General features: G+C 41.1%; 1 long non-coding RNA gene across 1 annotated transcript; it reads right to left on the bottom strand.

Moving 5' to 3' along the window:
* Positions 1-818: 818 nt before the first annotated feature.
* LOC308666517 lies at positions 819-26,201 on the bottom strand. The gene is made up of 5 exons (XR_014026147.1): positions 26,091-26,201; positions 10,184-10,229; positions 5,979-6,103; positions 2,876-3,016; positions 819-1,777 (listed from the first exon to the last, which is right to left on the bottom strand). It is a non-coding gene; the product is annotated as an uncharacterized lncRNA (long non-coding RNA).
* Between the last annotated feature and the right edge of the window lie 405 nt (positions 26,202-26,606).

A 26,606-nucleotide genomic window follows, 5' to 3' on the forward strand; every position in this document is an offset into this window, starting at 1 on the left:
TTTTGTGACCTTCCGACAAGCAAAACCAACGGGGAAGCCAGATTCACTTACTAACAACTGCAGTGATTCACTTAACAAATGTGGCAAGAAAGGTTGTAAAATGGGGCAAAACTCCCTTAACAACTGTCTTGTTTGGCAATGGAAATTTTGGGCTCAATTGTCATAGATCGAGGACTGCCTGTAGTTTTTTTCTTTTTTCCCCTCCACTGGATTGAAAAAAAAAGAAAAGAAAAGAAACACAAGTTCTTTCCATCTTGATTTGGCAAACCCTTACGAAAAACAAATCAAACATGATGTTCATCTCTCTTGCTTGCTACCCAGTCTTTTCACTGGAAATGATAAGCTGGAATGGCATAATCTTCTTCCTTCTAGCAGCTGATTTTTTCCCCTTGATGTTTATTCATTTATTATTTATTAATTCAATTTATAGAGACTCGGGGGGGGGGGAAAGCTATGCCACATAAAACCACAATACAAAATAAGCATCAATTAACACAGTACAAAAAGTCTACAATGGCAACCGAAGGGAAAGCCCACTCAACAATGAAATGGCTTCAAGTATCTTCCCACTCTTCATCCCCAGGAATGTTTCCAAGGCTTTAGAGGCGGAACCTAAAGATTCCTAGTTTAAGAATAATGTACATTGAATGTACTTCACCCATTCGTAAATAGCAACCTCACCCCTTAAACTCAAAAGCTGACCTGGTAAGATATGAACATTTCAAGGTGACCTTTCTCTCTCAGGAGCCTGCCTTTTTGACAGGATGACTGAAAGGATCGTCGCTCTTCCTAGAGACCATTTTGTTTTTAAACTGAATCCCAATTTACCAGAATATTTTATGGGTTTTTTTTCTTTCTTTTCTGTGCTACTCTGGCCCTTGTGTGGGGAAATGGCAAAATGATAAAATAGTAACATGAAACTAAATCAGTAAATGAAATAGATCAGGAAAAAAAACAACACGCAAACTAATCTCATCGAAAGTATAATGAGCTGACAGATGCTAAGGTGGGTAGGTAGGTACACCGGCAGCCTTCCAGCTGAGTTATTCTGCAGTCATTCCTACATACATCATATGGGCTATGGCTACGCTGTCCAGAACCCCAAAAGAAATGCTCGATAGAGGACTGTCTCATTGCCATTGGTAACTCTTCAGCTTTTATATGTGGCATGTAAGGCAATGGGTAATATCTTGATTTTAGTTTCCAGCGGCAAAATCTTTGGAATCCCAGTTCTGGTTTAGTGATTTCCTTAGCAAATGTATAAGGCTGGCCATCTTCAGCAAATACCTCTGGGCAGTTAACAATAACAACAACAAAATAATAAACACAGTGTAAACAACCCAAGACCACTGATGATAGTTGAGGCATCCTTAAAAATGGCACTAAAATTAAAAGATGAAACACCCATACAGGCTCCATGAACAACTCAGCCCCTTGCCTGGGAGAAGAGCCTGCTGAAAGTCCGTTAGGACTCATCATTCGAATCTTTTCCATAGGGGAGATCCCAGAGAGAAGCCAGCTTCCTGGGTCTTACCAAGTGACGTTGCTTCACTTGAGGGGACCTGGAGCATGTCCATTTTGTGAGAAAGACCAAAACTAATGGAGTCAATATAAAAGGCTTGTGTCTGCGTTTTTCAGGCACCTCAAATGATTTTTCGACTTTACCAGTTGTTCACATTGTGACCATTTATCCATAACTAGCTCTTTCTGTGTGGTCCTTCCATGGTGCTTGCAAAAAAGCCATTCCTATCTTCTGTTTCTCTCCAACTGGATTTCTCTGAGGGTCAGATGGTACAAACAAAAATCATCTGGTTTAGTTTATGGCTTTACTCTGAGAACGGATACATGCTTGCACTCAACAGCTTTTTTGGGGGGGGGGAAACTCCTGCCAACTTTTTTATATAATAATTTTCTATTGCTTAAGAAAGACTTATAGACAAAGAACTAAAGCTCTGATATCTTCTGGCAGTGTACCTCAGTGTGAACCTAAAAATAATCAGACTGGTTTTTCATAAGGGAACCTTTGGCATTCGCAAGACAGAAAACAGACTTATTTTTTACCTGGTATGTGTTACCTGAAAATAATGGGGGAAAATATGTTCTTGATTTAAAGACAAGCTTTATTCAGTTATTCTAGCTTTGTGGAATGAATGTGTATATTAAAAGAGAGGAAGAGAGAGAGGGAGACTATTTTTGTAACATATGTCCATTCCATATGGTTTTGCAGCAACATTCTCATAAAAATGTAACAGACAGTCCAGTGCATGTCTGTGTTGACTATAGATTTGGTTTGATTGCATACAATGACCTATAAAGCAATGCTTAAAAACATTTGGCAAAATCCCCTGTAATATCAAAACTGGTTGGAGTAAAAACTCTAATATATTTGCTCTCTATGTGTTGCCTGTTTCTCTGCCTTTTTTATTTATTTTTTATTTATTTTAATTCCATTTATATCCCGCCCTTCTCCGAAGACTCAGGGCGGCTTTCAAGCTTAGCAGTAGCCTTCATTCTATGTATATGCCTGCTTATTAGGGCTTTCACACACACACCCCAAGCGGCATTATTACAAAGTCAGCTTAATTGCCCCCAACAATCTGGGTCCTCATTTTACCTACCTCGGAAGGATGGAAGGCTGAGTCAACCTTGAGCCTGGTGGGATGCGAACCTGCACTAATTGCAGGCAGCTGGTGTTACTTAAGGAGGCATTAGCCCACTGCTCCAGCAAGGCTCTGTTTTGCCTGTTCTCGTTCCCCCAGCCATTCATCATAAAATTTACAAATGTCCAGACAGTTATAAAAATAAAATTAAATCCAAGCATACATTAAGGCAGAAGAAGTTGGTCCACCCCAAGGATAAAACACACTAAGACAACCTGAGCAATGTGGTACATGCGATGCAATGCAGGACATGTGCAGATCTGCACACGGGAGAAATAAAACAACCTCTTCACAAAGGCACTGCACAACACAGGAGAACAAACCCATCAGGACAAGATTCAGCAGTCCATCTGCATCTGAAAGACAAAGGTCACTCTTTTGAAGACAGCAAAGTCCACATTCTGGACAGAGAGGACCGCTGGTATGAAGGAGGGGTCAAACAGGCCATCTATATTAAAACTGAATGGCCCTCTTTCCTCAGAGGGGGAGGGATGTGACACCACCAATCTCCTGTCTACAACACAGTCCTTTCAGCTGTCCCTAGAAGGTTCCACACCCATTTGCACTCTGGTTCAGGTGACCCTGAAGGTACAGATAAATCCCCAAGTAGCCACAACGACTCTCAGAAAGCTAATGACTGATTTTCAAATGATCAGATGGCTGCTAAAGAATTTAAATCCTTCCCACTCCCCACCATTCAGCTAGAGATGAAGAAGCTTCTTGGATGAGCAGTGAAATGTTTTCAAGGGGGGGGGGAATCCAAGAAAGTCCAGTTGCTTTTTGAAAAGCACCTTTCAGTAGAAGCAGTTCTTAAAAGAGCAGGTGGGACAAAAAGAGACCCAAACAATAACAATACAATGAAATTGCACGTATATAATTTCTCCCTTCAAATACTTGAAACCCTGTGGGGTGGGAAGACTTCACAGCCCATCAGAAAGATCAATCTGCATATAAGGAAGGTCTACGCAAAAGGTCTAAAGTGTAATTTTCAAGGAGAAATATTCCCAGCTGCAGCCAGAAAAACATCTGTCCCAAAACCTAGCTGGTAAACGTGTACGTCCGTGCATGCCCAAGACTGTACATAGTGTATTTAATATTTCTTCTTGGAGCTGTAAGAAAGGAAGATGCATTTTTAAATATCATTTCAAAGGGAGACGAAAGTGCTAAAATTTATTAGGTTGACAGAACACAACAAAAGCTTGTATTAGCAGTTGGGCTGGGAACTTTCCATCCCTTTCTCCAATTAGTGTTTGACAGGCCAAGCTGTTTTATGTGGTAAGAATTTATCAGGGATGGAAATAGTACACAGAAGTATATGGTTGTTGATATAACAACCGTTTTTCATCACGTCAGAAAGAGAACAGGTGCTCCATTGAGGTCACAGCAAAGGTTTCTTTGAAGCAAGCAGTGATTGATGGCGCAGGTTGTTCAGAAGAGCTACCCGATTGTGTGTGTATTTGATCCAGCTGATTACATACATTTGTGGCTAGAATGCAAGCAACCTCCCAGCTCTTGGCATTGTGGCATTGAAACCAGAATGCTAGAAGCTGATAACTTAAAAATAAACATTATAATCATGCCTTAATTCCCAATTTGATGAAAGAAGCTCATGCAATGCTAAGGAACAGCTTTGGATCAAAACTCAGCTCTGTGTGGTTGATTGTGCCATATCCCAGTGCAGAGGATGGGGGGAAGTGCTGAATATAGCATGTCGGCTAATTTAGCACACTCAGCACAGCCTCAGGTTGGAAAATACCATATCAATGGAAAAAAGTCACGAAGAACTGTCTAAAGCTGCAGCTTGAGACTAAATTTAAATATAAGGAACGGATGCTGGAATTGGGTATGTCTAGTTTAATGAAGAGAAGGTTGAGGGGGGACATGATAGCAGTGTTCCAATATCTCAGGTGCTGCCACAAAGAAGAGGCAGTCAAGCTATTCTCCAAAGCACCTGAAAGCAGGACAGGAAGCAATGGATGGAAACTAGTCAAGGAGAGAAGCAACCTAGAACTAAGGAGAAACTTCCTGACAGTTAGAACAATTAACCAGTGGAACAACCTACCTCCAGAAACGGTGAATGCTCCAACACTGGAAGTTTTTAAGAAGCAACTGGATAGCCATTTGTCCGAAATGGTATAGGGTTTCCTGCCTAAGCAGTGGGTTGGACTACATTACCTCCAAGGTCCCTTCCAACTACTACTACTACTACTACTACTACTACTACTACTACTACTACTATTATTATTATTATTATTATTATTATTATTATTATTATTATTATTATTATTATTTTTTCTGTTGAACCTATGAAGTCTTAGTGATTCACATGATTCCCTGGATGCTTTCTAAAAATAAAATAAATTTGAGGGCTGGAGCATCCGACTAAGCAAATTTAGAGCAGCAGACTAAGACCCAGCACAAAACTTTTAAACTTTTGCCTTTCACTACAATTCTTTTAGAATCACTTTGTTAAATACCTAATTACCACAATACCGTCTTATGTCTAAGGATATTTACCCATGTAGTATGGCTGTAATACTATTATCCTTCTCATATTTTCTACTACCTTCTCCTATTGGTATCTTATGATTATTATGTTACTTTGTTGTTTGTATGTACACTGAGAGCTTATGCACTGGAGACAAATTCCTTGTGTGTCCAATCTCTCTTGGCCAATATCCATTCCATTCCATTCCATTCCATTCCATTCCATTCCATTCCATTCCTAAAGATTTCTCTTTTTATCCACCTGCTACTTGTATTTTGGGAAAAAGAAAGGTACAGAGAGAGCTTTTGCTAGATGGATAAGGATCTCACCTAGATGTTCAGCCTTGATTGTTCTCCTTGGGCAAATGAATATGGAATTTACATAAGATCTCATACTTGCTAGCAAAGATTGTAAACAAGCATGAATTACTCAGCCACCAATAAAACACGTTCATTCCTTACTTTCTCCTCTGTACCACTCACTTCCATTTTTGTTTTCCAACTGGGTTGCAAATATATAGTTATAGCATGATGTAGCATCATTTACAATAACAATGAAAGAATAGGTGTCTGGATGGGGAAGACCTCAGTTGAAGAAGTACATTAGTCACAATAGGCGACATTGGATGGTGTATGCCTTCTTACACTGTTTTTTTTAATTAGACCAAGGATAGGATTGCTGAGGTCCATTGTCCTTTAATGGACTCTATCTACCATCAACCGTGACCTGTTGGCCATGCTGTTTTTAGTAATGGGCAATGGAATCCAACAATATCTGGAGGATGAGAGATTACTGAACAGAAAACATATGAAAAACCAAGTCTGCCTTACCTATTGTTAAGTGTGGTTTTGATTATTTTGAAATCACAGGCAGGTTTTCTGATGATGTCATTTGAGAACAGTGGAGCCTCCTCCTTCTTTTTCCTCTATTGTAATTCAGTAAACCTCAGTATGGTCTATATAGTATTTTAAAGAAGACAAAGGCAGGAATTAAAAAAAATACTGCAATCTAAAGCTATTGACCAGAAAGGTTTACTCTTTGATGTCCCTGGAACACAATAGGTCTAATGACACCTGCCCAGATCTTTAGTAAAACTCTTCCAGGCTTTGCAAAACTGCAGCTTTGTGATCTGCAGTCAGCCAGACAGCATGACTTTTAGTTGGACTGCCTATAGGAAATACTACAGGCATCGTACAACCTCGTTGCATTTTTAACAAGTCCTAATCCAATTATTAAAGAGCTGACAGGAATCAAATGTCTGCCTGAAAAACCAAACTGCTAACTTTAAAAGATTGTGAACTCAGAGTTGGCCTAGAATATATGAAGCCATATAGGACCAAAGGTCTTTTGCAATCACTAGAGAAGAAACCCAGTGGTGCTGGATTTTAAAACAGGGTCTTGTTTCAGTTTTGCAGGAATATACACAGCAATGAGGAAAAAAGCAAAATTAAAAGGGATTTTTTTTTACAAAGGATATTAACATTCATCCTTTTCAGTCAATAAAATATGGTGATTGTTTACAGAATATATTCTCTGATTTTCAACATAAGGCTTTATTTACACAAGACTGTTTTAATTAATATGAAGTTGTTAACATTTTGCATCACAATCCCATCCACACACCATAGCTGATCATAACTGTAAAATTATGTAGAATAAACTGATTGCAAGAAGATGATTTATAAAGAAATGCCTGAAACTTCAGTTTTATGCTGCTAATTGGGAAGTAAATGGGACTCCAAACAGAATAAGGCTGGGTATTTGTTACTCGTCCCAGCTTCTGCCAACCTAGCGGTTCGAAAGCACGTAAAAAATGCAAGTAGAAAAATAGGGACCACTACGGTGGGAAGGTAACAGCGTTCCGTGCGCCTTTGGCATCTAGTCATGCCGGCCACATGACCACGGAGACGTCCTCAGACATGCGCTGGCTCTTCGGCTTTGAAACGGAGATGAGCACCGGCCCCTAGAGTCGGAAACGACTAGCACGCATGTGCGGGGGAACCTTTACCTTTAAATGTAACAGTGGACTTCCTGTAGAAACAGCATTATTTTTTTGTTTTCGTTGTTATAAGGTACACAGCATGCAGCCTAGGAAAATTCACTGTACAATATTCACACACCTGACTCCTCTGGTGACTGTTCTCTGGCCACTACTTTCCTTTCACTACATCATCATAAAATTATGCAATGCCCTGAGAAGGTTTAAGTGTAAAAAGAATGCAATCTTCATTATATCTTTACTGTGGGTTTGCTCAGTAATTTATTTTATATAGATATTTAATATACACAGTGCTTTTTTGTCACAGAATGCACTGAAATGGAGTTCCAGCACCTTTTTTGACAGATTTTCCAAGTTTTAAAAGTAACTTTTGAAAATTTGATGTTTGGTCCATGTGGACTTGAATCCCCGTCGAGTGTAGCAGGTCAGCGGCAAAAAATATTAAAATGGTGCGTGTGGGCTGCTTGTGTGTCGAGTCCGATGCATGTGTACTTCGTCCACACTGGTTGTAATGGCGCTGCTCAGCTTGTGGCGCTGCTCGGCTTGTGATAGCTAATAGGACTGACAGTAATCCTCTTCTGACCGCAGACACTCAGAGAAAATCACACTCCATAGGAACGAATGCGAAGCGACTCGAAAGAATACGGTTGAAATAAACAGAGTGGTGACGCGCTCTATGAGTAGAGTGCAGAAACGCTGATGATATAAATGCAATCTCCCCACTCCGATATATATATTGCCACTCCGAGATACACACACACACACACACACACACACACACACACTGGTAGTCCATCTGGAATATATTTTACACAGCAATAGCAACAGCACTTAAGACTTATATATTATCCCCCACAGTGCTTTACAGCCCTCTCTAAGTGGTTTGCCGAGTCAGCATATTGCCCCCAACAATCTGGCTGCTCATTTTACTGACCTTGGAAGGGTGGAAGGCTGAGTCAACCTTGAGCCGATCAAGATCAAACTCTGGGCTGAATTAGCCTGCAATACTGCATTCTAACCACTGTGCCACCACAGCTCTTTATACTTTTAAATTTATTTACAAATATCTTAATGAATATATTTCTCCCTCATTCTCTTGAAGTCAATGGCATAGTATCCGGTTTCCACCATAGCAGAACCTGGTTATTTCCAGGTCATTTTCTTTAAAAAGTGAGGCCTTTGAACTATGGTGCTGGAGAAGACTCCTGTGAGTCCCTTGGACTGCAAGGCGATCAAATTGGTCAGTGCTAGAGGAGATCAACCCTGACTGCTCTTTAGAAGGCCAGATCCTGAAGCTGAAACGCAAATACTTTGGCCACCTAATGAGAAGGAAGGACTCACTGGAGAAGAACCTAATGCTGGGAAAGATTGAGGGCAAGAGAAGAATGGGACGACAAAGAATGAGGTGGCTAGATGAAGTCACTGAAGCAGTAGGCGTGAGCTTAAATGGACTCCAGAAGATGGTAGAGGACAGGAAGGCCTGGAGGAACATTGTCCATGGGGTCGCGATGGGTCAGACACGACTTCGCAGCTAACAACAACAAAAAGTAAGTTTATCTTATGTGCATAGTGAGACCTATTCTTTATGTTCCAAGTTAAAAGTTAGTAGAACTGTGATTTTTGAGGGGGTGGGGATAAAAGAGATTTGGCACATCTTAACTCTTTTATCTATGACAAAACCCTATTTTGCACCTCTGCTTTATATTATTTCAATAAGATGGGTCCAGGAACTAAGAGAATGACAGAGTGGTAAAGAGAAAAGTTTTCCTCATAATCTGAGATCAAAAGCCTCTTTTATTTCCTCTAAAATAAAGAGATAATGCATACACCATTACATTTGTGGTTTACTCATTCCCTGATTAATGGATTAGTGCTGCCATGGTTAGTGGATATTTCACTTTCTATGGTTAGTTGAAAGGAAGAGGATTGTGATTTATTCTTTTTGTTCTTGCTTTTGCTATGGACATTATTGTACATTTCTTGTCTTTCTCTCTTTAAGCTGCCAAAAAGTGGGTGAAAAGTCATGGTTCTCCATAGATGACAATGAAGAGGGAGATAAATTTTGGATACTTGGAAGTTTCTTAAGATTCCTTCAGATGTGGAAGCCCCTTCAGGAATGATCTCTCTCTCTCTTTTTCTCTCTCTGTGTGTATGTGTATACACAAAAACACACGTACGTTTTGTTCTTCATTTATTTTATACTTTATTCTGACTGGTGTGCATGCATGACTATGTATCTGTTTGTCTGTGTTAAGCTTTTGTATAGGGCAGAGGGGAAAGAAAAGAGTAGTAGAGGATAAAAGATGAGAAATGGGAATTGATGTTCTTTATGCGTATATTTAAAAGTTCATTCAATACTGTCTCCACCCAAATTTATCCTGCATTGCTCAAGGAGTAGTAATAAAGCCACAAATAGGCAGTGCTATCAAGATACCCTGAAAACACAATAAAGACTGTCTGGCATCTCCAATCCTGTTTCAGGATTGGTTTTTATGATAAAATAAAGTTGATAAAGAAATAGTATTTGGGGTTGGTCAAGTTCGTATATGCCAATCTTTCCCAACTAAGTGCCCTCCAGATGTGTATATTTGGTTCAGAGAATTACCCACTGACTCTGCCATCAAGATCAACAGTTTTGATTAGCAGTTTGAAAGTGATTAATAACTTGATAGCTCTCCAACTGTGAAATCATTCTTTGCTATTTTGGCTAAGGTGGTAAGCAGCACCACTTTCTCAGCACTTCATTAATTAACACCAACACATTTCCAAAATCAATACCAACTTCTTTTGATCCTAGGTGGTGTCTATACTATTGCTGTAGTCAAGCTTTTAGACTCTTTCACCAGTCTTTGTGATTGCTTAAAGGTTAACTGATTTTATCACAGCCTGAACTTCCATGAATCAGAACTTGAAGTAGCATTTAATATGCTACAAGACTCTTTCATGTCTGCCAACACAGACTTAATATTCCTATCCCTCTGTAATTTAAAACAGCAAATTCAATATATCTCTGGTTTTATTCAAGATAATGCTTACCTTCAGAATTTCTACTTTTCTAAAGCTCTGCTCTGGGACATTACATCTGGAAAAGAAGAGAAACAGATCTTACACAGAGTCCACAACCTCTGTGAAAGAAAATAGATCACTTAGCCATCATAGATACAGATTACAGCCTTCCCTCAAGCCAAATTAGCTGTTTGCCAGGCAGTGGGAAGGTAGAAATGAAAGAATAGAATAGAATAGAATAGAATAGAATAGAATAGAATAGAATAGAATAGAATAGAATAGAATAGAATAGAATAGAATAGAATAGAATAGAATAGAACCTTGGAGGTCTTCTAGTCCAGCCCCCTGCTCAAGGAGAACCTATACCATTTCAGAAAAGTGACTGTCTAGTACAGGGGCAGGCAACCTTGGCTCTTTTATGGCTTGTGGACTTCAACTCCCAGAATTCCTGAGTCAGCAAGGCTCAGCTTGGAAACCTCTCCCTTTTCCCTCAGCATGGCTGGCTCAGGAATTCTGGGAGTTGAAGTCCACAAGTCATCAAAAAACCAAGGTTGCCTACCCCTGGTCTAGTCTCTTCTTAAAAACTTCCAGTGATGGAGCGCTGATAGCTTTTCAGGGCTACTAGATCTAGACTGCAAAATCTGGGCTCAATTGCGGTCATATATTAAGGACTACTTATAATGAAGTTTACCCATTGAATATTAGAGTAAAGAGGATGACCAACTGCTTAATACAATCTATGTTACACAAACTCAACTGTTTCCTATGATCTTTTTAATAGTCCTTAAGATTACGAGTGCCGCGTAACAGAGTGAGCGCCTGTTACTCGTCCCAGCTTCTGCCGACCTAGCAGTTCAAAAGCACATAAAAATGCAAGGAGAATAATAGGGACCACTACGGTGGGAAGGTAACAGCATTCCATGCACCTTTGGTGTCTAGTCATGCCGGCCACATGACCACGAAGACGTCCTCGGACAAGTGCTGGCTCTTCAGCTTTGAAACAGAGATGAGCACTGGCCCCTAGAGTCGGAAATGACTAGCACGCATGTGCGGGGGAACCTTTACCTTTACCTTTTAAGATCATTTTTATTTTATTTTAATTCCATTTATATCCCGCCCTCCTCCGAAGACTCAGGGCGGCTTACAAGCTTAGCAGTAGCCTTCATTCTATGTATATGCCTGCTTATCAGGGCTTTCATACACCCCCCAAGCGGCATTATTACAAAGTCAGCTTAATTGCCCCCAACAATCTGGATCCTCATTTTACCTACCTGGAAGGCTGAGTCAACCTTGAGCCTGGTGGGATGCGAACCTGCACTAATTGCAGGCAGCTGGTGTTACTTAAGGAGGCATTAGCCCACTGCTCCACCATGAAGTGTGGCATGTACTAGAGTCCAGTGATCTTTTCTTTTCCTTGGAAATAAGGTTTGTTTCTTCAATTTAGTCTTTTCAGAGAGCCATGAAGAAATTCCTTGTCAGGAATAACTCTTATTCATTTCATATTAGCAGGACAAGCTTTGTAAGTAATTTCTGAACACCTGTTCTAATAAGTTAACAAGCACTTTATTTCTAAACTATAAATTGCGATAGCCAGACACAATAACTACATTCAAATATTGGACAAAGTTATAATGTGGGTTGTGTGCAGGTTATAATCTATGCTTTGAGTTTTAAAACAATGTGTGGACAAAACGAACTGTAGCTTAGTCAATTAATCATAGTAAAAGTTATCATGAATTAGAATGATGCCTTTCAGCTTTACTTATATTATCTCATGTTCCCCAAGTCTCTCAATGCAACCTGAGCTATTAATAAAAATGTTGTGGATTTTTTTTCTGTTATACTTTAAGTATTAGTGACTCACATTATATATCCGCCTCACTGGGTTACTGTTGTGAGGCAAATAGGCGGACGAAGGAATATTAGATATTTTCACTGCCTTAAATTCAACATAAAAATAAATAAAATATAATATAATAAAATATATTATATTTTATATTTTATATATAATAAAATATGCCATAGTAAATTGTAGTAGTAAGTTCTCTGCACAAGCCTTTCTATATGAATTTCTAATGCACTACATCCAATTCATTTTCCGCAACAAAGACACCATGTGAATATTGAAGGCTTATACATTTATCAGATTAGGCTCTGTTCAATATACCAGTGGCAACTGTCATTAAATGCTACTGAGTGTTCACAGAGTTTTGTTATACTAAACCTCTCCACGGTAATGTAATTCATCTAAAGTCCAAACATGCTTGATCTAAACTATTAAACATGGTGTTAAAAAGTCTGCTGCTTTTTTTTTTAAAGAAGGGATGTTCTTGTAATTCAGAGAAATCTAATCTCTCTGAAGCATCCCACCTGAGTTTGTAGCTGACATCACGTTTGAGCATTAACAGATTCATATGAACTAGGCATGATTAGAACTATGTAAATTTTGCCGTCCTTTTTGGCGACCAGTTAGAGGAAAGGCCACTGGAGATTAGAAGTGCAATTCTATACATGTTTATTCAGAAGTAAGACTCATTAGGTTTCGTGATATTTATTTTCAGAGAAATGCTTTGCAGAGGTGGGCAGGATGAAGCCTCCAGATGTTTTGAATTATGATTTCCACAGTCCTTTTCCATTGGCCATACTTGCTGGGGCAGATGGAAGCTGAAATCCTAAGCACTTCGGGCATGGATTAAAGTTTAGAAGCATAGCAGACCTGTTCTTGCATCTGTATTGGTCATTGCACATTTATATGCACGTATGGTACAGATGAAGGGCAGTAGTGATGGCTTTCCCAATGGAAAAGGGCATGATTCATTGGTAATATTTTTCTGGTCTTCCTATACGAGGCTTTTAATTCTGCTTCAGCCCACTATTCTAGCTGTGTATCTAAAGACTGGAAATGCCCATGTGTTAAGAGCTTTGATAGTATTCCTCCACTGAGTTTCAATTTTTACAATCTTCTCTACTCTCATGATATATTCGCATCTAACTTCTTGACTTCAGTGCTTCATGAGGTCAGCCTGAGGAAGATGTGTAGTGGTCATCTTCATCCAGATTTCCATACAACTTGATTCCTTCAGTTTTCACTATTTTTCCCCTCTTGATGATGAAGGGAGCACATTTGACCAATCCAAACTCCCCTGGAATACCTTGGCCTTATTTATGGACAGTGTTGAGCAACAATTCTATTTCAGATGGTGTTTTTCCATACAGTTCCAAATTGTCCATATAAAGGAGGTGGGATAGATTGGAAGATCTTTTTGATGTTTTGATAGGCACAGCCTGACTTGTTCAGTATTGTTGACAGAGGAATCAATGCATTAATAAACAGTAGTGGTGAGAATGAGTCTCCTTGAAAGATTATTCTCTTGTTATTAACCTCTCCCAGTCTATCCCCACTGACCAGTAACTGTGGTCTTCCATTGTGCCATTGATCTTTCCACAAAGCTTCTAATGTTTCTACTGTTTAAAACTTGTATGCCCCATCTGTTGTCCACTGTCTACCCAGAATTCTACATTGCTTTGACCCCTCAAATGACATACATTAAAAAGCGGGGTAAGATTTTGATTGCACAGCTATCACTGGCTCCTTGACTTTTTTGATCCCCCTCCTCGGTCACTTCGATTTTGTGGTGAAATAGTGCAAATTAGTCTTGCAGGCTTATTTGGAGTGATCCTTTTAGACTAAGTGAGTTTTTATAACTGCTACAGTTGTTATATTATTTCCATCAAACTCTACAGATCTCAAGTACACACACTCAAACTAATGTTGGAAAAATCAGCTTTGCTGCCCAACAAACAGCACTGGGCAAAATTCTTATCCTCTGATGGTAATGATGGGGAAGGGGAATCCAAATAGCCAAATAAGGGCATTGGTTTCTACTTCATGAATGGGGCCTGTGGAAAATCAGTAATTTCGTTCTCAGCTGCTGGGAGCATTTGGTGCCAGGCAGGGCTGCTTGTCAGTGGCTTAAATCAACAACATAAACAAACATTTTAACAAGGACTGCCAAATTAGGCCTTTCCCCCACATCCCCTTCAATCACTTAATGGGAGACGACAAAGGCCCGGAAGATTAGATCACACCTTCAAGGAAGGACAGAAATTGTAAGGAAGGAGAAGAATTTGAGAGCATGTTAAGGCTGCTTTAAAAATGCCAGGAATGTAAATTAAAACCATACAGGGGTCTGCAATCAATAAAATATGTTAAGCACAGTTCCAAAAGGTTTTGTCCTATCAGTAAATTAAACCCCAGGCAAGAGCAGCAAAAATGGTGAGGAATTCAGCAAAAAGAAAAAGATGGGGGCAGCAACAATGGGAGAATTAAACTTTAATACTTCTCATATCAAGAAAAGGAAATAGCAAGATAAAATGTGATCTCACAAGCTGAGGACCTACTGATGATCTATTGATCCTTGAAGTGAAAACAGTCATGAAAGCTATTTTTAAAAAATCTGCTGTGGTAAATATATGCAAAGCAGAATAAAATAAGATCATTCATATCACATTGTGTGGATTCAGTAGAAAGATCTCTGCAGATATCCAGCCTAATGAGATATTGCTCATTTTTTTTAATTATTAAAATTAATGAGACTTATCTCATTAATAAAACACAACAGCAGTCAGATAAAAAGGGCTACTAGATCTGGGATACAAAACTCTGCTTGACCACAAGATGGCAGCAAAGATAGATGGAAAAAGTTTTTGTCCACGTCCTCCAGATTTTGCAGTCTAGATCTAGTAGTCCTGAAAAGCTACCAGTTAGTTTGTGTTCATCCTGCTAGGTGTAACCTGAAAGCGTAGCACCTTACACATAGCTCATTCAATTAAACAGTGGAACAGCTTGCCTTCAGAAATCGTGGGTGCTCCATCCCTGGAAGTTTTTAAGAAGAGACTAGACCAGGGGTAGGCAACCTCGGCTCTTTTATGACTCATGGACTTCAACTCCCAGAATTCCTGAGTCAGCTGACTCAGGAATTCTGGGAGTTGAAGTCCATGAGTCATAAAAGAGCCGAGGTTGCCTACCCCTGGACTAGACAGTCACTTTTCTGAAATGGTATAGGTTCTCTGGCTTGAGCAGGGGGCTGGACTAGAAGACCTCCAAGGTCCCTTCCAGCTCTATTCTGTTCTGTTCTGTTCTGTTCTGTTCTGTTCTGTTCTGTTCTGTTCTATTCTATTCTATTCTATTCAGTTGGAAGCTGAGCACCAGTCTCAGGAGAGAGATGTCAGTTCTGTCAATAAAGAACAATCTTCTAACTCAGAAGCCCCCAATCTTTTGGGCACTGGGGACCAATTCTGTCGAGAGAGGGGGTTTTTCTGTCTCTTTGAGGGAGAAGGAAATTTTTCCATTCATCATCCGGCATATTCAGAATACAGCTATGTAGCAGCAAGGAATGGGAAAAGAATTCCTTGTGCAAATAACTCTGAGCACATTTTGCCTCCCCCCTTTATCTCTGGGTCTTGACCCCACAGCCTGTCAAAGGTTAGGCTTGGGTAAAAGATTTTTTTCCCCTTGTTCCGTTTCTTTAGCTTCAGTCTCAGGACCCTTCTTTCAGTCAAGGTTTAATTGCATCCTTATAGAAAATTAATATTACTATGTTAATATGATTAGCACAATTGTAAAAAGGAAAAAAAAGATTCCTAATCCTTTGAGCAAAGCCTTGCCTGATTGAAAAATAAAAAAAAGTGTGGAAAAGTGATTTTTCCCCCATATAATGATTACCAGAAGGAGGATTCTGTTTGGGAGTCATGAAAGTGAGCTGTATTTACAAGAAAAATGCTCAGCATAAACTAGACTAGAGCATTGGTATGTAGTTTCATTGGATGTAAAACTCTGCCATCTGCTGGTACGTTTTGGTAGTGCTCATCAAAGTAAGAAATCCACATCAGCAGGTTCCTGTTTCTTCATCTTGTACAGCTTAAACAGCTTGTGTGCATACGTGCGTAATATAATAAATATATAATTGTGTTCCTTATTTTCCTGTTAATAATTATTTTGAACATTGGTGCTTGCTGCAGAGGAGTGCAGTCATCCTCATTCCACCTATAGCCATAAAATGAAACTTGGACCTTAAATTGGAACTCCTTTAGGGAAGCCAATCAGAAGGTTAAAAAGTTATCAAAACAATATTTCAGCACTAACCAGGCAAAAACCACATAAATGGCAAATAATCTAATTTGATCAATTTGATCACTACAATGGTTTGAAACAAGCCCAAATATAGTTTTTTCCAATTTGATTTCCTATTTATTTGCTCTAAAATGCCCATTATTCTCATTCAGCATGCTGTCACCATGGCTTAAAATGTCATGGGAGCTTGAAACACACACACACACACACACACACACACACACACACACACACACACACAAATAAAATAACCACAGATGCTTCCCTGGCTGTGAATGTAATAGAAGTTGGAGACCGAATTAGGAGAAACACTGAAGGCCCCGGGTTAGCTGAATAGGACTCTCCTTGAGAACTTGATATGTTGATGTGTGACCAATGGCTGTTTCTGCCTTGGTGTTTCCAATACATTACATTTACATACAGGTCCTTGACTTACAACCAAAACTGAGCCCGGAATTTGGTTGAAAGTCATGCTGGTTCTTAAGCAGGTTTCCACATAGGCATGCCTGATTTTATGACCTTATTTACAGTGGTCGTTAAACAAATCCATTGTCTTCAATGGGCATTTTCTGCCTAAAACAGAAGTAAATGCCAGTTTTATACATTGCAATCAGATGACCACAGGACATTGCAAATGGACATAAATGTGGATCAACTGCCAAGCGGCCAAATTGAGATCGCGTGGGGTAGCCGTCAGAACTTTGAATCTGAGCTATAAGTAGCCCTGGGAAGATCCATCGTAACTTCAAACAGTCACTAAGCAACCAGTCGTAAGTCGAGGACTACTTGTATCTGAAAATAAATAGCCACAGTTGTGTTGATACCAATACTTGCTAGTTAATTAAAGACTTGGTTGAAAAACTCAAGCAAAACATGGGTTTATTCAGCAGTCCAGTTAAGCATGTTAAACAAACAGTTTATATCAGGCATGTCCAACCTGCAGCCCATGGGCTGCATGAAGTCCTTGACAGACAGTAATGCAGCCCCACAAGATCAAAAAATTTTAACAGTATTATGTGATTTATGTAATTAACTATGTTTTATAAACAGAACTATCTCATCTAAATGAGAACCTTTGTCCCATCTGGGCAGGTTCTTTGAGAAGAGAGCTTTGATGTTTCAAAAGTAAAAATAACAGCTCAGGGAATTACTTTTGTTATAGTGCAGTGTACAATGCAGTTGTGTGGATTTTATGTAAATTTTTAACGTAACAAGAAGCCATCAAACACGCTTAGCTGGGACTTTTTACAACCATCAGGAAATATCTTTGTGTAAATAAATTCTGAAGAGTGTTCACGTTATAATTTCCAAATGCTATTAGCATCATATCTATAGAGCACTAGAGTATGAAAATGTGTAAGAGTAATCCTTCCTCTTCCATTAGGCACAATTCTGTTCCCTGTGGCAATACTCAAAGTATTTGTGAAACTGAATAGTCTGTACATAAAACTACATGAGCCAAATGTTCATATTTTATGAATATTTCAGTAAGTTCTGTTTCAGAACAGAAATCTTTTTAAAGGAATCTTTCTTTAACCGAGTATATAATGTATATAATGTAGAGATCAAATAGCCAACATACGCTGGATCATGGAGAAAGCTAGAGAGTTCCAGAAAAACATCTACTTCTGCTTCATTGACTATGCTAAAGCCTTTGATTGTGTGGATCATAACAAACTGTGGCAGTTCTTAAAGAGATGGGAGTACCAGAACATCTTATTTGTCTCTTGAGAAACCTATATGCGGGCCAAGAAGCAACAGTGAGAACTGGACACGGAACCACTGATTGGTTCCAAATTGGAAAAGGTGTCCGGCAAGGCTGTATACTGTCGCCTTGCCTATTTAACTTATATGCAGAGCACATCATGAGAAAGGCAGGGCTAGAGGAGTCAAAAGTTGGAATTAAGATTGCTGGAAGAAATATCAACAACCTAAGATATGCAGATGATACCACTCTAATGGCAGAAAGTGAAGAGGAACTGAAGAGTCTCTTGTTGCGAGTGAAGAAGGAGAGTGCAAAAGTTGGGTTGAAACTAAACATTAAGAAAACCAAGATCATGGCATCCGGCCCTCTCAATTCCTGGCAAATAGATGGGGAAGAAATGGAGATAGTGACAGATTTTATTTTCCTGGGCTCCAAGATCACTGCAGATGGGGACTGTAGTCAAGAAATTAAAAGACGCTTGCTCCTCGGGAGGAAAGCCATGGCAAATCTAGACAGCACATTGCGTATAGTCAAGGCTATGGTCTTCCCAGTTGCAATGTATGGCAGTGAAAGTTGGACCATAAGAAAGGCTGAGCGCAAAAGAATTGAGGCCTTTGAGCTGTGGTGCTGGAGAAGACTCCTGCGAGTCCCTTGGACCGCAAGGTGATCAAACCAGTCAGTCCTAGAGGAGATCAACCCTGACTGCTCTTTAGAAGGCCAGATCCTGAAGCTAAAACTCAAATACTTTGGCCACCTAATGAGGAGGAAGGACTCACTGGAGAAGAGCCTAATGCTGGGAAAGATTGAGGGCAATAGAAGAAGGGGACGACAGAGAATGAGGTGGCTGGATGGAGTCACTGAAGCAGTAGGCGTGAGCTTAAATGGACTCCAGAAGATGGTAGAGGACAGGAAAGCCTGGAGGAACATTGTCCATAGGGTCGCGATGGGTCGGACACGACTTCGCAACTAACAACAACAACATAATGTACTGTACCTTCAATGAAAAGCAAAGTGTGATGCAACATTTTTGTTACAGTCAAAACATTTTAACAACCTATTCCCAATTCTAATAATTACTGCAATTTACCTTCTCCCTGCTTTTGGTTTGGGAATTCTTTGTTTATTATTTGTGTCTCACTGGGACCATTAGCTACATAGCTCTGCCTTTCACAAACTCCTGATTACAGACCATCTTCAACTTACATCCATAATTGGGACAGGTACTGCTGTCCTAAGCTGGTACAGTTGTAAAGCGAAATGTGATGTGGCTGCATGAACTTATAATGGGAAATTCTTGCCTTCACAGTTGCAGTCTTTAACCAAGAGTCATCATTAAGTAGCTATTCACCCCAATCCAAGCCATTTTGAGCATGGTCTTTCCCAGTCAGGTAAGGGACGGACTACAACTCCCCCCATCGGCCTATTGCCTCCTAATCCTTGACCTTTGGCTATTCCACATCCTGCCTTGTGAAGCAACAAGCAGCCCTGGAACCATGTGGCTCTGGGGCCGCTTGCCACACCCTGGAAAACTTCACCCACCCGTGTCAACACATCAGCCTTTCATGTAATCGCCCGGCCGCCCTGTTCAGGGTGACTCGCTCCCTCCTAAATCAGGAGGTGAGGGAGGATCCCTTGCAGGGTCGTGCCGAGGAGTTTAACCAGCATCTGTCGGACAAAATCGCTCGGATTCGGACCGGTCTGGACTCTGACTGGGCAGAGTCGGGCGATCAGGACACGGGCGGTCTTGTCGATACCACCTGGGATGAGTTTGATTCTGTGACTCCGGAGGAAGTGGACAGGATCATGGGGAGGCTGAGCACCACCACATGTTTACTGGACCCGTGCCCTTCCTGGCTGGTCTATGCAGCCCGGGAGAGGACACGCAGCTGGTTCCAGGCAGTTATATCGGCTTCTTTGGGTGAGGGTAGCTTCCCCGCCGTCTTGAAAGAGGCGGTGGTGAGGCCTCTCCTCAAGAAGCCTGCCTTGGACCCAGCTGTATTGAACAACTTTCGTCCTGTCTCCAACCTTCGCTTTCTTGCGAAGGTTGTTGAGAGTGTGGTGGCGCATCAGCTCCCTCTGGTCCTGGATGAAGCGGATTATCTAGACCCGTACCAATCGGGTTTCAGGCCCGGGCACAGCACGGAGACGGCATTGGTCACGCTGGTGAATGATCTCTGGAGGGCTCGGGACAGGGGATATTCCTCTGTTCTAGTCCTATTAGACCTCTCGGCGGCTTTCGATACCATCGACCATGGTATCTTGCTGCGGCGTCTCAGGGGACTGGGAGTGGGAGGCACAGTCTTACAGTGGTTCTCCTCCTATCTCCAGGGACGTTCGCAGTCGGTGTTGGCAGGAGGGCAGAGGTCGACCGCGAGGTCTCTCGTTTGTGGAGTTCCTCAGGGGTCGGTCCTCTCGCCTCTCCTGTTCAACATCTACATGAAACCGCTGGGTGAGATCATTCGTGGTTTTGGAGTTGGGTATCATCAGTACGCGGATGATACCCAACTTTTCTTTTCGACCCCAAACCACCCCAGTGATGCCCTCAACGTGATGTCCCGTTGCCTGGAGGCGGTTCGGGTCTGGATGGGGAGGAACAGACTTCAACTCAACCCCGACAAGACTGAGTGGCTTTGCATATCTTCATCCCGGGTCTATTCGGACATTCCACCTCTTGCTATGGGGGGTGAACTATTACCCCCTGTAGATAGGGCTCGCAACTTGGGAGTCCTCCTAGATTCACGGCTCACCTTGGAAGACCATATAGGAGCTGTGACTAGGGGGGCTTTCGCCCAGGTTCGCCTGGTGCGCCAGTTGCGGCCCTATCTTAGCCGGGATGATTTATGCACGGTCACTCATGCGCTCGTGGCCTCTCGTCTGGACTACTGCAACGCTCTCTACATGGGGCTGCCCTTGAGGACCACCCGGAAGCTCCAACTGGTACAGAATGCAGCCGCGAGAGTTGTGTTGGGAGTCTCCCGATACTCCCACGTTACACCTTTGCTCCGTGAGCTGCATTGGTTGCCAGTTGCCTTCCGGGTGAGATTCAAGGTACTGGTACTGGTGTTCAAAGCCCTTCATGGCATGGGGCCGGAGTACCTTAGGGAACATCTGCTGCCGGCATCAAGCTCCCTGCGCCCTGTGCGTTCCCACAGAGAGGGCCTCCTCAGGGTGCCACCGATCAGAGAATGTCGATTGGTGGCGCCCAGGGGGAGATCCTTCTCTGTGGGCGCTCCGGAGCTGTGGAATCAGTTGCCGGTAGAGCTCCGGATGGCGCCCGATCTTCGCTCCTTTCGTCGCGATCTCAAGACGTTTTTGTTTGTACAAGCCGGCCTAGCCTGATGGGGATTGGTGGGGTTTTTATTTTTTTGTATTCTTAATTTTATTTTTGGGGTTTTATTATTGTATTAATTGTTTTAACTTGGGCAATTATTTAATCTCTTTTTAATGTTTGTACTTTGTATTTGACTTTTGCCCTGTGAACCGCCCTGAGTCCTCAGGGAGAAGGGCGGTATATAAATATTATTAAATTAAATTAAATTAAATTAAATTAAATGTTTTACACCCAATTGCCACAATCAGAACAGAAGTGCTTTGATGCCTTTTTGCTCTTTCCTTTTCGAGCCCATTGTCACTATGTTACCCAACTTCTTCAACTTCTCCAGTTTCCTACACGTGGCTCCACAAAGCATGGCACCAAGCCCTAGCACCCATGAAGCCCCAGAAAGTGCCAACATTCTTTTGCTCAGCTACCTTCTCTCCCAAGTTGGTTGCCCACACCCTTTTACCTTTTGCGCCCAGGCACCATGGGCGCAAAGCACGTAAAAATGCAAGTAGAAAAATAGGGACCACTATGGTGGGAAGGTAACAGCGTTCCGTGCACCTTTGGCGTCTAGTCATGCCGGCCACATGACCACGGAGATGTCCTCGGACAAGTGCTGGCTCTTCGGCTTTGAAACGGAGATGAGCACCGGCCCCTAGAGTCAGAAACGACTAGAACACATGTGCGGGGGAACCTTTACCTTTACCTTACCATGGCCAAAGCAAAAGTGCCCCACCGCTTTGCTTGTTTCAAGCCAGCCTCTTCATTGAACATTTACTACAGTTGCCTCCCTGACCACTGTGCTGCTTTTGGAATGCTGTGCTGTCTTCGTAATGCTGAGCTATCTTGTAATCCACAAGAGAGTGACATAATTTCCCTAGCAACACAGCCATTTCACAGGCGTCAACTCCATGTTACGAGTTCTCCAGGCCAGATGGCAGAGCTGTTTTCAGGCCCTTCCAAAAGGCCAGCAAGGTTGGATCCAATCTTTTTTTTTTACAAATTTTATTGATTTTCTAATATTACATTTACATATTTGAAAAGCAACATGGTGGCTGGGTAGTAGTAATTCAATTACATACAAATATCATTAGTAGAGATTTCAGATTGCTACCATAAACATTTCCTCTCTTTTTCCCTTCATATGTACTATTTGTGAATTTAAAGTTTTATCCTATCAATCACATAAAAATAACTTTCTTACATATATCCATAGTTTTTAGTTTACGCATATTCTAGTTGTTTTAACATACAATCTTTTAGACAATGACCTAATAAATTTTTCAATTTTAATTTCCACTAACATTTAGATTTAACATTTGAGATTTATCATTCCCAATTTTTTTAATATACTCCCAATTCATCTATCACCATTCCTCACAAAATCTAATATTCAAAATACACATCCCATTTACTTAAGTTCTCACCCTCTATGTCAACAAATTGAGGATACAATATATCCTTCCTTTTTGCTAATTTTCAGTTTTGTTTTTTAAGTAGTAATCAAAATTTCATTTTTATTTCAGTATTTAATACTTCCTCTCTTCCTCTTTGTATCTGCTATCTCTTGCTTAAACTGATGATTTTTGTTTTTAATGGTCCATATAGACCTATTTGCTTTCAACAATACGTTTTTAGCCTATCTACGTTATTCACCTTTACATGACCTTTATGCACAAATCAATATTCAAATTAGCTATTAGTATTTATACTGTTAAATTTTAATGACCAAAATTTTTTCTTTATCTCAGTTCATAACAATGTCTTGTGTTCAACATGCACATCTTATCTATTTAAGTACATTCTGTTTTAGATTTCAATAAGATGGTCAAAACTCCATTCTTCTTGACTCTTATTCTGGCTTCTTTCCTTTGCCAAATCATCTTCCATGTCCTTGTTTTTGGGTCATTGAACCAATCTCCTTGTAATATCATGTATTTTAACTGATGTTGGCAAAACCATCTGGTCACCCTTTTTTTGAGAGGATTTGTAGGTCTAGTGGGTCGTCTATTCTTCCATATCAACGTGGTTGTTCTGAATTGTTTGTCTTCTCATCCAACTGTTCTTTTTCTAGATCCTCTAGTTCCTTCTGTGTTGTATAAGAAACCTTTTCCTTTTTCCAAGTTATCGATATCTTTTCTGGATTTTCAAATATCAATATTTGTTGAATTGTAGATTCTTCTGTCATAGTATTTGAAAGTTTCATTTTTTCTATTGTATTTTGTATAGATGGTTCTTTAGTTGTGGTCAAAGTTTGGGCTTTCATATCTGGGCTGTCTTCTTGTTCCTTCACATAGCCTCTTAGTATTTCATTAGTAGTGGTAAGAGTTTGGATTAGTGTTTTCAGCATAGCGAGTTTGTTGATCTTCATCTATAAAGAAATTTTGTTCCTGGCCTTCTTCCATATTGGTATTTTAAGCTAAAGGCTTTACACTTAGAAAATCCAAGAGAGAGATTTCTTTTTCTAGGTAGGGAACACAAAGCCTTTCACAGCTGTTATTTCAAAGTTCTCAAGGTTAGGTATCTTATCTATTTCCCTGGGCAGTCAGCCAAGCCCCTTTTAAAGTTTCCCTTTGAGTCCCAAAGTTGTCTTAAATCTTTTCAGTTTTTCTCTTTTTTTTCATAAGAAAGAATCCAGATTTCCAACAGAAGTAGACAATAAAAAATAAGAAATAAAAAAATCTTTCAGTCCACATGCTTTGAGAAATAAAGTTCCAATTGGGATTTAGTTACTTTTTCAACGTTTAAAATGCCCCTGGGTATTTAGTCGCTGCTTTTTCTGGAGGGAGGGCTAAATTCCCCCTTCCCTCACTGCAGGGGGGAAGAATGCTTAGCAGCTTAAGGAGGCACAGAAAGTAATTAGGGTATAAAAAAGGTAGATCTCACACAGTGTCTTCCGCGCTGCTTTAAGAGTTGCCTGGTGGAAAATGTGACTTCGGCTGTTCACAGCCTAGGGACGAGCCATAATGGCCGGTCCTTTCATCCGCCAATTTGGAGGGATCGCCAGATCTAACGGGAGAGTTGCAACTCTCCTGCGATCCAGCAAGCACCCCTCCTTGCTGGTTGCCTCTTCGGGGTGACTTTCGGCCCTTTTCAGGGACCCCCAGCGATGCGAAACTGGACAGGGGAGAGAGAGCAAGTCTCCCAGCCATCCATAGCGGCTGCGTGACAAACCGGAAGTCCTGGATCCAATCTTTATCTCAGTGCAAATGAGGTTCCAAAAGATGGGTGCCACAGCAGAAAAGATTTCCTCCTGTGTCCTGTCAGATATCATATCTTAGTGGATGGCCAACATGACCTTTCTGTGTATTATGAAATCACATCTACCCATCCCATTGGCGATCTCTCACATATCCCAGCTCCATGCCATGTAAAACTTTACAGTTCATTTACCAGCACCATCAGTCAGACCTAGAAGGAAACTGGTAGCTTGGGAAACAGAAGTGTAATGTGTGGTGATCTACATCACTGTCTGTACCACTGAATTTTGTACCAGTTGAAGCTTCCAGACGTTCTACAGGAGTAACTTCATGCAGAGCAAATTACAGTAATCCATACAGGACATGAATGACTGAGTATAGGTCTATGAATCAACACAACATAGTTGTTTAGTAAATAAATTTATATAACCATCCAGCTCACACATAGGTGACTTCAAGGAGTCTTATAATTGCACAAAGATCCTCCTACCCAAAATTGCCACCTGCTCATTGCTCATTCCCTCTATGCTTCCCAGAATGAATGTAAAAAGGAATTTTGTAGTAAACCTGCTCTAGATTCCCTATAATGTTAAAAGAATTTTGAATACTTTGATATGAAAGGATTTTAATGCTATGCATTGTTAAGCACAGAGCTGATACAAACACCACTGTGTCTGGAATATAATATACCAGGCTGAGCTCTATTCCTTTAGAGAGACATAGAGAATGTGGTGAAGAAGCAAGTGATCTGGGAATCAGAAAGGCAGAAACATGCCTGTATTGGCCTGAAGTGACCAAGTAGCTGATCTCCCTCCAGGTCATCTAATCTCGCTACTGATGGAAAGGGAAGGGACAGGCAATGGATTTTACAAGCCTTGTGTCATGGTTCTAATAGATGAGACCAACTACGCTAAAGCAGAACTCTGACTTGACTTTTCCTCTAAGAACATGTTTATAGGCTACAACAGGGGTGTCAAACTCAATTTCATTGAGGGCCGGATCAGCATTGCGGTTGCCCTCAAGGGGCTGGGTGGGTGTGGCCTGGGTGGGCGTGGCTAGAGTGCGTATGGCCTACTGGGTGGGCATGGCCAGCTCTACATTGTTCGCATCAAGGGTGCCTATGGGGGCCTGGGCAGGAGTGGCACAGATCTGAGGGTCTCTGGGCCAGGGCCAAGGCAGCAGGGGCTGTTCCCTCACTGTTTCCAGGATGGCTTCGCGGGCCACATGAAACCACTTCGCGGGCCGGATCCGGCCCCCAGGCCTTTTGTTGGACATGTCTGGGCTACAAGGTATCAGCACAGTCAAAAGTGAAACCAAGACTAAAGTGCCCTCCAAAAAGTTGCATTATTACAAAACCTGGTACATGTTTTGTAACCATGGTTTATTTTGTTCAGATTTCGTACTAAGCCATAATACAAGTTGGTTCAGTATGTTAGTATTCAGTCACTTCTTCAAATAAAAGAGGAAAACCTTTTCATATCTAGCTAATCTATACAGCTCTGGGGAGAGCAACATACTTACATATGGATTTCCCAAATAAAATATTACCAATACTGACCACACACATACAATGTACTTACTTGTGCTCAGGTTCCCTGTACACAAGGTATTGGATATCAAGTCTGGCATAATTCTGGTTCTCAAATTTGGCAGAATCATAACTTCGTAAAATGATAAATCCCACCCCATCTCTATTAATAAAACAAGAGTTAACTGGAGCTAGAATTGAACAGTGAATAAACATGGCACTTCTAATAATACAAATAATAATTCTAATAAATATTATGTAATCTACACAGTGTAGGTCCTCTTAATGTTTGCAGTGCCACAAACATACCTGGCGCCCAGCTGTGTGGCAACAGCTCTGCCCGAGCTGCTCGACACCCTCTCAGGGTTGGCGGTGGAGTTCCCCAGGCTTATAGTGCTGGGTGACTTCAACCTGCCTTCCCTGGGAGGGTCGTCGGAGTTAGCCCGGGAGTTCATGGCTTCCATGATGGCCATGGACCTGACCCAGGTAATTCAAGGCCCGACTCATGTGGGGGGTCACACTCTCGACCTGGTGTTCCTGTCTGGACAGTGGTTGGATGATTTGGGAG

This window comes from Vipera berus, assembly GCF_964194415.1.
Source record: "Vipera berus genome assembly, chromosome: 3".
NCBI lineage: Eukaryota > Metazoa > Chordata > Lepidosauria > Squamata > Viperidae > Vipera > Vipera berus.